Below are 16171 nucleotides of genomic sequence, written 5' to 3'. Positions count from 1 at the left end.
TGAACTCTATGCATATATACATATTAATATGATGTACATATTGATATGTATATATTCATATTGTCAATACATAAGTTTGATGCTATTCTGATATTATTTTCTGAATACAATTGATGCACTCATATATATATTTCATTGATAAAAGTTCACATGTTCATATGATTATTGGTTTGACTAGAAATGTTGATCCTTATTTGGCATTATCATTCATGCAAGTATTATGTGTGAGTTATACACAATGATAAATTGGTTTAATATTAACCAATCTACACTAGCAATTATTATTGTTAACTAATCTATGTTAAGATATAAGGGTGAATGGTCATGACCATTGACCCACATACCCTATCATAGATTATTTATATCAAATGAATTCATTCTTGCAAGTATCAAAATCAATAAATACAAAGCAAGATCTAGAGAATAATAATAGTTATGTGATTGAAATATTCCTTATCTTTAGCAACGCAAATACATTTGCAATGATCCTTTGCAATTCAATAATTACACCTTCCAAAGTCAAATTGTTACTTGGAGTACATCTTAGTTCTTGTATTACAAAAACTCTAATGGCATATATAGGGAGTAGAGTCCTCGATACCTTTCTTATCAATTACTGAAGGTCCATATGTACCAATTGAACAAATAAATACTCAAACAATTTTTTGTCTTCCTTATCCTATTGCTCAGTCTCTATTGTAATCTTAATAACAATATTAACTAGTAATTCACTATCCTAATATAACATACTTGCAGAATGTAAACATTAAAATGTAAAACACCATAATAACATTCAACACAATTTTGACACAAGGATTTAATGTGGAACCCAATTTGGGAAAAACCATCAACAACATGTCACCACTTTTTCACTCTTCTAAAGTGAGTCTTGTTAGGAGCCAACCTTGTTAAAGGTTACAATACACACTATTAAATGTGACATGGTTAAAGGATTTAATCACCCTATTAGGAGTGGCCTTTTTAGAGGACTTTAAAACATTCCATTAGAATGTCACCCAGTTAAAGGATTTACACAAAATGTTACGTCCTTATAACTGTTAGGTCAAACTTGATTAAAGGATTTCAATATATATTTTTTATAATGATTAGAAAGAAACAATAGGGTTTGATCTATTTGAATACAAATCACTTTTCAGTTTCAGATCTCTGTTCAATTCATATGTTGATTTCCTGATAAGTCTTCAATGTCATCTATGTCCTCAATTTTCTTGGCAACCCTTCAAGAAATCATTCTTCCCCTTCACAAAAAATTTAAGGCTTTTGCTTGGATTTTCTTATCAATCTCAATAGATTTGTTCCATCTCTCTAGAATTCTTTCTCATGTGCATACAGTCTTTACACTTGAATACCCTTGATCACTTTTTGATCATCCTCTGCACATAACTTGACTGATCTTACTATGTCTCACACACACATCCACTTCCACATTCTCTCTCTCTCTCTCTCTCTCTCTCTCACACACACACACACACACACACACACACACACACACACACACACACACACACACACACACACACACACACACACACACACACACACACACACACACACACACACACACACACACACACACACAAATTTAGAGTTTAAACATTTACCTCCTTAAATAGGTAAATCTGGTCATTTGCTATTTTTTACAATGACCATAGATATTAGGATTTGTGATCAGATCTATTTGATTCACTGTATTTGTTAATCTCCTTCTCTTTTCTGGAAACTTCTCATGGAATTTGTCATTAGGTCATTTACAAACTCCTTTCTTGAAATTAAATGATCTAATGCATCAATTCTTATCTTCAACACACTTTCCATATCCCAAGAAATCAACTTATTCAGATGGAAATCAAGATTTATCATAATCATTCAAAATGTTGTCACTTGGTCAACACTTGATTCTGACACTCGGTCATCACTAAACTTCTTGGTTGAAACTTACACTATTACTCAATTGATAACGATGGTCAACCAACACTATGTTTCACTCAACTTGTACTAGTGCTTGGGTTTCTCTATTCTGACGCTTGATTGACACTAGCATCCCTTGGCATGAACTTCAATTTCCTTAATCTTCTATTGTATTCCTTGATCAAGACTATACATTCTATCAAATTTTTATCATGTCTATAAGTCTTGAATATCACTGTCTCTTCTATTTGTAACATAATGTAAACAATCAAATTATCTTGTCAAAGTCTAACTAGTCAAATGTCCATTGTAGCTTCCTTTTCATAACTCAACCTTTCCTCTAGGTTCTTTTGTTATGAGCAACTTCTCAAATCCCATTCATCAATAAAATGGACATAAAATTTAGATGAGATAGAAAAATGTCTAATTAGTAGATTTGACATCAATGACAATACAACAATTATTTCAATTGTAGTTTCCAACACTGGTAAATAATGAAAAAGAACATTTACAAGAAGACGATTCATGCCTTCAGATTTTTGAATATTTGGTTTTGATAGAAGTTCCACGATTTGTATGAAATTAATTGTAGACTAAGTAGATTATATGAATATTATAAAACATCAAATGAGAGGGTAATGATTGTTCATTGAAACTTATTATTTATGATTTGTTTTTTATTTTAGAAGCATATCAAAAGTTCAAGAAGGTTTATTTAATAATTTATAAGTGTTTTAAATAAATATTTAATTATATTCTTTAATGGAAAATTAATTCTTGTTTGAATACTTGATGTTTTTAAGAGAACCAAGGGTTTATCACTTAAAGAAAGTTGATAGTTTGAAAGGTTTTAAATAGTCATATTCTTGCTATACATCTTATAGTATTATAAATTCATTGTAAGAAATCTTGTTTACTATGGTAAAATTTGTTAATATAGAAGAATTAGTAAGAGAGAAGTATATTATGTACTATGTTTTCAACTAGAAGTTAAAATTCTTAATACACAATATTTATTGTACCAAAGACTTTCCTCTATTTTTTTATATTCTTGAATTTAGTTCTTTAGGTGTAAGGGATTGGTGTTCCTTAAAATTGATGTTTCTAAAATAGGGTATTGGTGCTAATTGGTGTTGTAACTCTAAAAGATTTTACCAAGAGGCCATAAGTTTCAAATTCAAAGTAGTATTTTTCTATAGTGCCTCTCCCATTTGATTCCTGTAAGTCATCTTGATGGATGCTACCTTGATGATATTGCTTCTTATGTGATCATGGTTAGGAACCATGAGTGGTTTATGCCCTTGGGTTGATTTTATTATATTTTTTCTTTAATTGGCCATTTATGCTTATGCTTGATTCCTGAGCTTATGGTTGGGGATTATCACTGGATATTGTTGGGTTTATTGTGATGTGATTTTGCTATGAATATTTAAATCATTTTTGTAGTAATCTCTTACTATTGTGCAAATGAATGATTTAAATAAATTATTTTAATGAAATTAATTAGATACTTTAATTATGTGATTTCATGTAAACATCAATTTGGCTATTATTATTGTGCATCTACACTTTTTAGGGTGTATTAATTGTGTAGGACTTATATCCCTGATAGTGGCACATGGAGTTAGTTATTGAACCTTTCATGTTGAGCCAATATAATCCTTGTATGTGTGATGCATCTTTTATTGTTATTTTAATCATCTGGTAATTGGTAAATTTGTATTCATAATGCATTATGTGATTAGCCCCATGAGCTTGTTTGTGCATTTAGGATTTCACATATATCATGGAAGAGATATAATTAAATGCTATTTTAATGGCTTAGAAGGATTTTAATTATTTTATTTAATCTTTATTTTAATTACCAACAACTTTTTCATAGTTGAATTCCATTTAATTGGAATTTCCCAATTTTGTCTAGGTTAAAAAGGGATTTAATTAAGTGAGCTTGTTATTTTTCTATTTTAATATTTCACTTTTTAAGTGAATACATATTCCAAAAAGTGAGTTCTTTCTCACTACTCACTTTTAAAACTTGATTTTGAGAGAAAAATCCCCAAATACTCTTGAGGAGGAATTACTATTTTTCTCGTTGTGGGAGCTGTAAGCATGGGATTGACACGGGGTTGATTTCATTGGATCCAGCTTGGGGAGACCTTGATTTGCTAAGACTTTTGGCACTTTTAGCTGAGCAATTATTTATCATGAGCATTCCCATATTTTCTCTTTTGGCTTCTAGGGTAGGAGTCTCCCATTTTTTATTTTTTCACTCCATTTTAGAGTCTATTTTAGATAGTAGTTTACTAGGAGGAAGAGAACTAGTATTCCCTTCCATTCATGTATGCTAGCTCTACCCAGTTGGGCGTGTATGAGCATTTTATTGCCTCGTGACTTAGGGTTTTGGGTTTTCAAACTGTTTTGATAGCCTTTTTTGCATATAGACTTTGAAGCTGAATTTTATTTTATATTTGGGGTTTTTATGACCAATTGTAAAAAGGGGTTTTAATTTCATTGATTTTTGTCAATGTTGAATTATTTACTTTTTTTTTACTTTGCCTCAATTTGCATGTCACCTAGTTTCATTGGGTGTTTCTTTGAACTAATGTTGATTGTGGATTCAAATTATTTGCAAGGTTTCCAATCCAACTATGGTTTCTCTTTGCATCATTGGGATCCATACTGCCATATTTAGGCTGGTTGAGTGAGTTCATGATGTTTGGTATTTTGTTGCCCCTTTGGATTCATGTAAAATTCATACTCTTGGACATAGACTGGTTCAGTGAGATTGCACTTATTTCATTGTTTCATTTCTCATATCCGACCCTTGCATTGATATTATGTGATTATGTTTGTGAAGTTGGTTCTTCCTACACACAAGTACACACATGTATGTATGATGGGATCTTGTAAGTCGGTTGAGGGATTGTTCATTTGGGGGTTTGGTTGGGAATTTTTATTGCCTATAAGAACTTGTCATGTGATGAGCATGGGTATGTAGGGTAGACATGTGGAGTGACTTCTCTCATTACCCTGAGTAACATCTCTAATAAGGTAACCATGAAGGAGTTTCTAATAAGTGATAACTAAATGAATTTATGGAAAAATAAACTTAATGAAAGATAATATTATGGAACACCTAGCCTCTCAAGGGATTTTATAGAAGGTGTGTGTGTCTAGTCTCCTAAGGGAGTTGATCAAAGACACAGTTTTTGGCCTCTTGAGGGATTTGATTGAAGATACATTCCTAGTTTGACATCCTGAGGGACTTTATTGAAGGCTTGAGGTACTTGCGCTACCTAATGAAAAGTAAATACACTCCACTATAATCCCTAGATATTTATCAATAGTGGTTATGACTAATGACCTTATGTATTGCATTGTCTCATGATCATATAGATGTTGGTATCATGTTCCTGATTAGTGTGTGTGTTAGCCTTGAGTGATTGTCTTATGTCATTGTGGTCGGATCATTATCTCCATGAACACAATAGGTGTGGACTTATGGGTACCATGTGGTTGGGAGGTGTAGCTACCTATACCACTATTGGGAATTGGTGTACAAAGATGGTCTACTTCAAGTTTGAGGCCAGTGCTAGATATTCACTTAGTACTTCAGTGTATCCAAAATATGTTGTCTTGTGATTTATGTTTTACTTTGGATTCATTTGATATCATGTTTAGATGATGATTAGTATGTTACTTTATGAATTCCTTTATCATGATTTTTTATCATATTGGTAGATGATGTTTCTTACCACTTCTTTGGACTAGTGATGCTATTGGTAGATTAGAATGTTGGATGTACTTATTCTTATGATATTAATTGATAGTTATTCGTAAGAATGATCTCATAAGACAACTCCAACTATTTGGTTGGAAATTTGAGATTCATGATTAGGGGTATGGTTAGGTCCCTTGAAGTCTCATGATGCCATTATGATAGGGATGAAATGAGTACAATTAATTTATATGGTTATATCACATCTGTGTACTTTCCTTTTTACTGTGATATTGTTTATGATCATTTTGTAGATTGTTGTTGTTGATTAGATGGATGTATATGATTAAAATGTCTATTTTTTATTGATCCAAGTTCTTATAACTACTTCCTTCTCTCGAGTGATCATTCCTTGAATTATGTGGATCTAGTACTCCCCAATGTGGAGCTTTCATATTTTTATATATTTTCTTCTTTCCTTGTTGATGTGTTGTCAACATTTCTCCCATGAGAAGGGAAGTCTCTCATGCAAGAATTTATTCTCTTGCATGACCATACATTCTCTTGTGCTAACATGCAATGTCTCTCATGTGAGAATGTATTCTCTTGCATGAGCATACATTCTCTTGTGCAAGCATGAAATGTCTCTTGCTAGTGTATACATCCTCACATGACAGAACAAATTCTTGTGAGCATTTGATGGAAAAACTCACATGACTCATTGAGAAAACTTGAGCAAGAGAAATTCTTAGCTTGCACAAACATCTCGACTATTTACTGACATGGAGAATAGTGAGTGTTTGCACATACTTTGTGAAGATGTGAAATATGGTTTTGATTACCCTTTTGGGTCCTACATCTTCCCATATTGAAATAGATCAGTTATAAGGTGAATACAATATTTTGTTTAAGTATAAGTTGGCATATACTTAAGGTATATTTTAATATATGCGATGATTCATTTGAGATAGGTTCCAGACCTCTTTGAGTTTAGATAAAGATTCTAAAAAATTTTAGGTCTTTAGGAATTTAGACTAAGCCAATTTTAAGATTTAATATTTGTCTTTCAACATGGTGTCCAGTAGATGAGTGGTTGTAACTTTGAGCCCTCATCTTGTGCATGATTGTTGTTGGTCACTGATGTAATTCTTGATTATAATATGATTATGGAAATGTACTTGTATGTCTAACCACGCTAGGAATTTTTTTTTTTTTGGGTTTTAAAATGAACACCCCCTTGGTATATTCTCATGATTCATGTGATCTTTAGTTCGTAAGTTATGGTTTAATGCTTGAGAATCTTTGGAAGTATTTGTAAGACTTCTTCTAGTGTAGGTGAACATGTGAGTTTAGCCATGATCCCTATTCTTATCACCTTGTTTAGATGTTTTATTCTTGTACTTGGTTACTTTATGTTGTTGAGTAAGTAACTTATCTTAAGAAAAAAATTATTCAGTGCATGTTTTATCCTTGTGTTCCAAGGATCTCTAGGTGGGGCATGAAATTTACTCTAAGTGGTGTTCCACTATTAACATTGTGTAATTTTCTATTATTGCATCTCTTGTTCATATTTCATAACAATAAGTTGAAATTCTAAATGTTTGAAAATAATAAGTTTTAAGTAGCAACAAATTCATGGTATCAAAGAAAGGTTCCCCAAATCATGTTTAACAACTTTGGGTTAATTTTGGATAAGTGGAATACTTATCTACAATGACTCAAGATAAGTAGTTAAAAATTCCTATTTTTGGACTAAATAATGTTTTTTGGGAAGTTTCAATGCAAAAATACTTATTGTCAATTAATGTTGATAATTGGGCTTTAGTTTGTAATGTTTACAATATTCCTAATGATTTACCTACATATCTCGATGAAAAGAGGAAGTATGAAATTGATATGAAAGCTAAATTATCTATATTTAATAGCTTATCTAATGATGTGTTTGTTAAGGTAATGCATTGTAGATATTCTAAAGAAGTATGGGACAAGTTAAAAAAGAAACCTATCATGGTAATGATAGAGTTAAAAAAGATAAGATAAAATACTTGAAATCTAAATTTTAAGACCTTAATATGAGTGATGTTGAAAAGGTGAAAGACTATCTCCTTAAGATAAATGAAATTGTAAATGACATAAGAGGACTTGGTGAAAAAAATGATAATATAGATGTTGTAAAGAACATTTTGATACCTCTTCCTAAAAATTTTTAATTCTAATACATGCTTTATAAAAGAAAATAGAAAAATTAACAAGTATACAATGGAATATGTTCATGGATCCCTTGTAGCTTATGAAATGAGAAAGTTTGGCGAATACTAATCCATAGGCAAAGAAATAACATTAAAAGTGAAAAGAAAGAAAATAAAGTCTCATCAAATTCAAAATACCTTGATGTTATTGAAGAAAATTTCTAAAGTGAATTGAAGAAAGAAATAGGTAAATACAAAGGTAAACTTCCTTTCAAATGCTTTAATTCTATCAATATAAGACATGTTTCATCTAAATATCCTTATGATAATCATGATGTAGATTATGAGAAAGAGAAATAAAGTAAAAAGAAATTTCATAACAAAAATAAGTTTTTTAAGAAGAAGAATAAGAAGAGTTTAATTTTTGATATGTCACATATTGAAACTAGTTTCTTTGAATATATGAAAATAAAAGTCTATTCATGGCTATAGAAACTACTTTTCAAGAATCAGATAGTGATAATGGTGTTGAACTTGTTGAAGTTGATTTGGAATGTGAATTTCTTCATGTTAAAGGAATTTAAGTGTTCAAGAATATCCATTCATAAAGGAAAAAGAGAATTTTGAAAATTAATTAACTAATTAAGTCAATAAGGTTTGGGTTTGAAATTATAAGTTGAGGATCAAAAGATAGTTATTTTTGTCATTAAGGAAGAGTTAAGTTCTAACGATTGGGAATGTACAAAGTTAATGAGTGAAGTAGTTTCATATAAAATGAAGTTAGAAAAATAAAAGGATACAAATTTGGGTAACATATCAAGAAATCAAAGAAAAACTAATAATCTAATTGGGATTGGTTTTGAATTCGGACAATATTCTAGTGAAAACAAAAATAAGACCTTATTTGAGATATTCAATTATGAAAGTATGGAAATAGATTAGATTAATACCACTTCATATGAAGCTAAAAATGAAGATTTAAATCAATTTTCTAATGGTATAAGACATGTCATCTCAAGTTATTCATGCATGAGTAAAATATTTCTAAATAGGTTCACATCTTTCTTTGATGAGTATTGTTCCATGTGCCATCAATATAGACATAAAATAAATGATTCAAAATATATATCAAGGAAGCTCTTAAAGTTTCATTTTGGTTTCTCATTTTCTAAAATTAGTAGACTATGATATTAAAAATGCAATATTTTTGGTCATGTTATGAGGAATTGCATAGCTAAGTCATTTCAAAAGGAACAATCATATACTAGCCTATAAGTGGATAAAGAATCTAATACTAGAGAAACTAACAAATGAAAGTCTAAGATTAATAAGTTTATATTTTATTAAATATATTTACATTTTGAAACAAATAGCTCATGGATAATTTATAATGGTTTTTATAGACACATGACACATGATAAGACAAAAGTTTAACAAACTGATTAATTAAAAAGGTGGCAATGTGATTTTTGGTGATGATTCTTCAAGGAAAATTAATCGTTTGGGTTCTTCGATACTTGGTGAGAAAATGTCTATTCATGATGTGAATTATGTTGAGTGGTTGAAGTACAATTTTATTAGTGTTAGTCAAACTTTTGATAATGGATATGAAGTTGTATTTCATGATCATGGTTCTCAAATCAAATTCAAATCAGAATAGTTGGTTGCATTAGATAAAATATCTAAATGGAATTTATACAAGTTACAAGATATCACAAATACTAACAATCATGAAGATATTTGTCTTATGGGACAAGTGAATGAAAGTTGGTTATGGAAAAAAAATTCTTGAGCATTTGAACTTTGATAACTTGGTAAAGATAGCGAGTGTCAAAAGGTAAGAGGCATATCATGTATAAGTAAGCCAAAGAATGATATCAATGAAGGCTGTTAACATTGTAAGATTGTCTTCTAAACCATTATAGTTTTTTTATTAAGAAAGTGGGATTTGATATGCCCTTGAAACCCTTTCATGGAAATCTTAAAGGTTAAACATTAAGCCCATTAGGAAAAATAGGACAAAAAAAGACATAGCTAGTAGATGACCAAAAGCCAACAACAAAAGGACAAAAAAATGTCTAACTAGAAAAAAACACAAAAGGCACATAAAGAACCAAGACACAAAAAGGAACTTAGCTAATATTATTTAAAACCTTGGAAATTTTTATCTTGAGATAGTCTATCTTCTTTTTAGCATCCTTAATTTGACTAAAATCAGTAGAGGCAGTTGCAACCATCTTCCTAGCATTGGTTCTGGTCCTTTTACTTGGCTCATCCTTACTATTAGTAGCACTATATTGATCCTTGAAAATAGTAACAATGACCTTATCCCCTATAGTATTATCTAGTTTATTGATGACAATCTTATTATTCTCATTGGAGGCTTTAAGGATTTTATAGCTCTCATCATCGATGCTTCCTAGAGTACTCTCAATTTCATTAAACTTATTGTCCAACTCCAACACCTTGGCCTCTAGTCTATAAAAGGGTTCCATATCAATCAAAGAACCCACCACAGGGCTATCCTTTCTAGTAGTATCTAGATTCCTATGGTTTTCAATCCTTCCCTCTAGAAAACCCATCATGTCCTTTAAATTCATCACTTGATGAAACAACCACTTGATGGATCTAAAATTATCCAACAAGTTGTTTCTAGCATTATTTAATACATCCATGTTATCCTCCTTTTTGTATTCACTAAGGATAATCATTGATGGGTCAATAAGTTCCTAAAGATCAACTTTACATAGTTCCACCTAAACAACCATAAGATAAATTTTCTCTCTAGCTATGTCGAGCCTCACCAAATTCATACTCATATTCTTCTAGACTAATTTTCTACCCTTTGAAGGAGTAGATGAAACTTTAGTAGAATCCTTAACCTGAGTAGCCTAAGTGGAATTAATATCTTAGTCAGCCTCCTCAATAGAATAGTCATCCCAATACTGGTCTTTAATAATAGTCAAAGCAGAATTTGAGCCCTTATTCACACCATCATCACCTTTCCCAACTTTCTATTTTGCCTTAAGGGCTTCATGTTTTTTCTAGTTCCCTCCTCTTGAATAGTTGTTTCCATGTCATCACCCTCCTCATCATAATCATTACACAAAATAACAAATTTTTCCTATTTTTTGGTCAAAAGGGTTTTGAGATTTTTCATAGTTGGGTTGTCCTTCTTCTACTTCTTTCCTAACCCCTTCACATTATCTTTTCTTCTATAATGCACATCTTCATCAACATCAATCTCCATATGTTCATCCTCTTCAAGGTAATCATCATCAAAACCCACAACCTTCTTGACCTACTTCTTGCTCGAGGAGATATTCATATTTTTTCTTAGACCATTGATGCTAGTGTTCATCAAGGAATAAAGATAAAGTGGAATGGAAATCTTAATGTCATACCTAAAATGGTTTGGAATGGAAAATTAGTGCAAGAAAATCCTTGAAAATCTACCATCGAAAGTAGTAGTATACAATAGCATGAAAAACAAAGTGCCAAAGCTACTTGATACATTTGGGATGGAAATAGGTTTTACCTTCTTGCTTGACTAGGGCCTCACTCTCACCTAGCTCCTTGGGAATCTCTTCAATAGTAGCATCTAAGAACTTGTGGTCCCTGTAGAATTTTTTTCCCACAATAGGAATACCAATTACTTTGGAGATAAGTTCCTTAGTGATGGTAATATTCTAACCACCCACATTCAATGTGCACTCATTCCACTTTCTTAGGAAAAATTAAGTAACTTGAGGATTCCCTCCATGGAGTCTTTCCATGAAGGTGGTCAAATTGACTCTCTCTAAAATATCTCAAACCTTGGTGCATCATCTTGACTTCTCACAGTTAGGGGGTTCCTGTCTCCTACGTTGGTTTCTCATTTTCTTGTTTTGATTCTTGATAACTAAAGAACTATAATAGGAAGTATTCACACAAAGAACCAAGTTTTGGTTCTAGTGACTGCCACCACTTGGCTGTCAACTACCACCAGTGGAGTCTCCCGCCCACCACTGTCACCCTCCCTCTGCTTGGAGGTGGCCACTTTTTATTTTTATTTTTTTAAATTTTTTTAAAATTCCTTTTTATTGCTTCTGGGGCCATGTTGGTTTTTTTGTGATATCTCAAGCATACCGAGGTATTTTTTCATTTCAAAAAAAGAATCGAAAAGCTAGTTCCAAGATGGAGACAATGGCATAGGTATTTTTGGGAATTGTTTCAATTTCGGTACCTATTATTGCACTTGAAGTCTATTAATGACTTCTATCTTCTAGGGGCATACCTTCTTCATTATAGCTTCATTTTTCATTCCAAAAAAAGCGTCGAAAACTTCTTCTCAAACACTTTCTAGATTCTCTATCATTTTACAAGTATTTTGTACTAGGTATTTGTTATTCATTTCTAAATCTTTTTTTCTCTACTCATTTACTCATTCTTTCTGTAAGTTGGGGTTTGGTTATTTGTATTATGGTGGGTGTTTTTATATTACTCTCTGTTATTATATAAGTATATCCGATTAAATTAGAAAACCCTTTTAAAATAATGGCCAAGACCTCTTCTTTTCTAAAAATTCTAACCCCTCACAACTACCACACTTGGAAGACCTCGATGACTTGATTTCTCTTGTCAAAAGGGTTGTGGTCATGTTTAGATGTTATGTACCTTATTTTTTAGAGGCCTTATGAGATCATGCAACACCAAAACAAGATGGATGAGGCAATTGGAATGGTTGCATTATAGGTATCAAATAGTCTACAGTTTCATCTGGATGGGTACAATACTCCTCTAGCTACGTGGAAAAAGATTCATGGCTCGTTTGGTTCTGTGAATGAGTTTAGCGAACTTCAAATAGAGGTAGAGCTTACTTCTCTTGCACTAGATTCCTTTTAAGAAATTGATGACTTCTTGATGAATTTTAATCAATAGAGATCTATGTCGTAGGGTTGTGGAAAGATGAAGATTGATGTTGAGCACATCTATCTACTTCTTTCTAAGCTTTGAGGGAATTTTCATATTTTTTCTTCCACCTTTTAATCCACCAAAGATGCTTTGGGGAATAGATTTTCTATGCCTACTTTTGAGGTCTTTTGTGATCGCTTGACTAGAGAGTAGTTAAAGCTTACACAGTTGGATACTATGATTGGTTCTAAGATGGAGGCATTGGTAGCTCAGACATCTATTGGAAAGCCAAAGTAGAAACCAAAGAATAAGTGAGATTCAATAGGCAGTGAAAGTTCCTCTAAGCCTATTCCCAGATCAAATGCTTAGAAGCCCTCTTAGAAGGGTAATTCTTCCAAGTCTGGTGAGTCTTCCTCCAAGACTAAGAAGTATATAGGTGAACTTTGCAATTTTTTTGGCAAGGAAGGACATCTAGTTTCCAAGTGTTGGAAATGTCTTGAGGCATTAGAGAAGGCCATGAAACATTCTAGTGTTACTTCTCCAAAGCCTCCACCTCCTCCTATAGGGAAATGACATGTTCTTTCTGCATGAGCATTATCTTCTATAGCTTCTTAGATTCTTGATTTTGGAGCTTCCCATCATATGACACACTCACCTAATTTGGTTACCTCACTTGCTTAGAGTGTTACTACACATATTATAGTTGGTGATTCTTCTCAACTTTCAGTCACAGGTTCAGGAACTATCTCTTTAGAAGGCAATTCACTATAGGTTGTTCTCTTGGTTTCGACAATTTCTATGAACCTCCTATCCATCTTCAAATTTTTCATTCAAGCTCTAGAAAAATAGTTGAGTTCTCACCACATGATATGGTTATTCAAAACCTCCATGATCTTAATTTGGTTATTTCTATAGGGAGTGTTGATCTTCAGTCTCACTTATATCAATTTGATGGATTTGAGAGCTCTGATTCTACAAGTGTTTCTCTCATTTCTTATGTAGACATAGTGAACAAGATTTGGCATGAGAATTTTGGCCACATCAACTATAGATATCTATATTAAATGAGTACACAAGAGCTAGTGATTGGGTTGTCTCAGATCTCTTGTACTAATGGTGTGTGTCAAGATTGTGCACTTGGAAAACATCATAGAGATCCTTTTCTGAAAGGTAGATCCACATGTGTAAGGCACCATTAGAGTTGATACACAGTGGTCTTATGTCATCTCCTACTCCATCTTTTCTAGATGCTAGATATGTGCTAACCTTCATATATGACTTCTCTAGATGTACATGGGTGTACTTTCTGAAGTACAAGTTTGATGTCTTTGATTCCTTTTGAATCTTTAAGACATTTTTGGAGAAGTAGTCTAGTCTTTTTGTTAGGAATATACACACTGGAGACGGAGGGGAATATGTGAATCAATCTTTCAAGTAGTTTTACACTAGGCATGGTTTACAATATCAGTTCTTCATTCCCTATACACCTTAGTAAAATGGGGTTCTAGAGAGAAAGAACATGACATTACAGAAGATGGCCAATTTTATGATTCAGTCTAGATTTTTGAGTTCTTCATTCTGGGATGAAGCTATCAATTGTGCTAACTATATTTAGAATTAGATTCCTCATAAGGTATTGTGATACATGACTCCTAAGGAGGCTTGGACTCATTTCAAGCTTGATGTTTCTACTTTCCACATTTTTGGTAGTGAGGACTGGGCATTTATTCTAGATACTCAACAAAAATCCATGAAGAAGAAGAGCCAACCATTCATTTTTGTTGGCTACTGTGAGGATGTGAAGGCATATAGGTTATTTGATCCTAATTCTAGAGATGTCTTATTTCAGTGAGATGTTCTATTTGATGAGTGTTATCCTCTAATGGATCCTCCATTAGTAGCTTCTTTCTCACTTCCTAGTACTCTCTTTAATCCTCTATAGGATTACACATCCTCTGAGGAAGATATAGATATTGATCCCCCTTCATCACCTCTAGCAAATGTTATGCGAGTGCCCAAGTGGGTTCATGTTACTATTGATGCAACTGGACTTTTGGTAGGTGATCTTATAGATGCTTATCACACTCATGCTAAGATTGTAGGTATGTTGGAAATCTAATTGAAAAATATCACTATTAAAGAAGGAAGATTGTTTGCAAAGAGGGAGATTTTTGATAAAGAATATTTTTAATCATTATTTTATCACTGATGTCAAACCTGCTATTTGCTAGAATGACAATTGCTTATAAGATCCAAGTACTATCACTTAGTTGATTGATGAAGAGGATCTAATCAATGAGATGTAACAAAAGCACCTAAGGGAAAGGTTGAGTTATGGTTTTGTAATGAAGTGCAAGGATCAGTAAAACTTAGTTGATGTTGAGTGAATCCATAGTAGGTGCTGAGCATTAGTAAAATGTAGTTGGTGTCGAGTAACATAGTATGTGTTGAGCACCAGAATTTTAATAGTGCTAAGCTATTGCATTATTTGAAAAGTCAAATATTTGCCAGATCTGAGCTAATAAGTTTGTTACCTTGAATTTTCTAAGCTAGGTGGAGGATAAAGATGATGAACTGGTGGCACAAAATTTTAGTTAAACCATTTTTGAGCACATTCAAGAGGATTTTTCATGATGTTTCTAGAAGGAACAAGATGTGGGGTAAATTCATTGAATCTTACCTAATCCATTCAAACTAAAAGGAAAAGAAAGAATATTCAAGAGGGAAAAGTATTCCAAACTTCTATTTAAGGAGTTACAGGTCAAGAAGAAAGAGTTGCTAAGTTTTCAAGTTGTGAAATTGTTGAAGGGCGTCAAGGAGAAGGCATCAAGAAGGAAGAATAGAGCACAATGATTTTGCTTCAATAAGTGGCCATATAGGAGATTGCACTAGTACATTGATCATGAAGACTCAAGGAGACAAAGCTTGAAAGGAGGACAAGCTGTCAAAGTTGCAGAGACTAAAAATTAGGCAATTGTATGAGCTAAATTGAGATTTGAAATTTGCAAGTTAAGTTGTGAGTTGTATTAGGTCTAAAGCCCTTATTGTTACTCTCTAACAATTGTATCAGTTAGGGTAAAATCTTATGGACTTAGGTTGGTTTAACAACCATTTGTAAATCCTTTAATAGGGTGGCATTCAAAGTGAATTTTTTAAAGTCCTCTAACCAGGCCCACTTCTAACAAAGTGGTTGAAATCCTTTAACCAAGTCACATTTAACAGTGTGTTGTAGCCTTTAATAGGGTAGGCCTTTCATAGGGCATCACTTCAGAAGAGTGAAAATTGAGTAGCATGTTACTGGCAATTTTTCCCAAATTGGGTTTCCATGTAAATCATTGTGTTATGTGTTGATTCTTCATGTGTTACTCTTGCATGTTGATTTTTAGTAACTTGCTAAGTAGAAAGTTTAGCTTGGATACATAGTTAGTTTAAATGGGCTCAC

The sequence above is a fragment of the Cupressus sempervirens genome, chromosome 5 (genome assembly GCF_028749045.1).
Source record: "Cupressus sempervirens isolate cs-2001-9-10 chromosome 5, ASM2874904v1, whole genome shotgun sequence".
Taxonomy (NCBI): domain Eukaryota; kingdom Viridiplantae; phylum Streptophyta; class Pinopsida; order Cupressales; family Cupressaceae; genus Cupressus; species Cupressus sempervirens.
Note: the sequence above shows the minus strand (reverse complement) of the source record.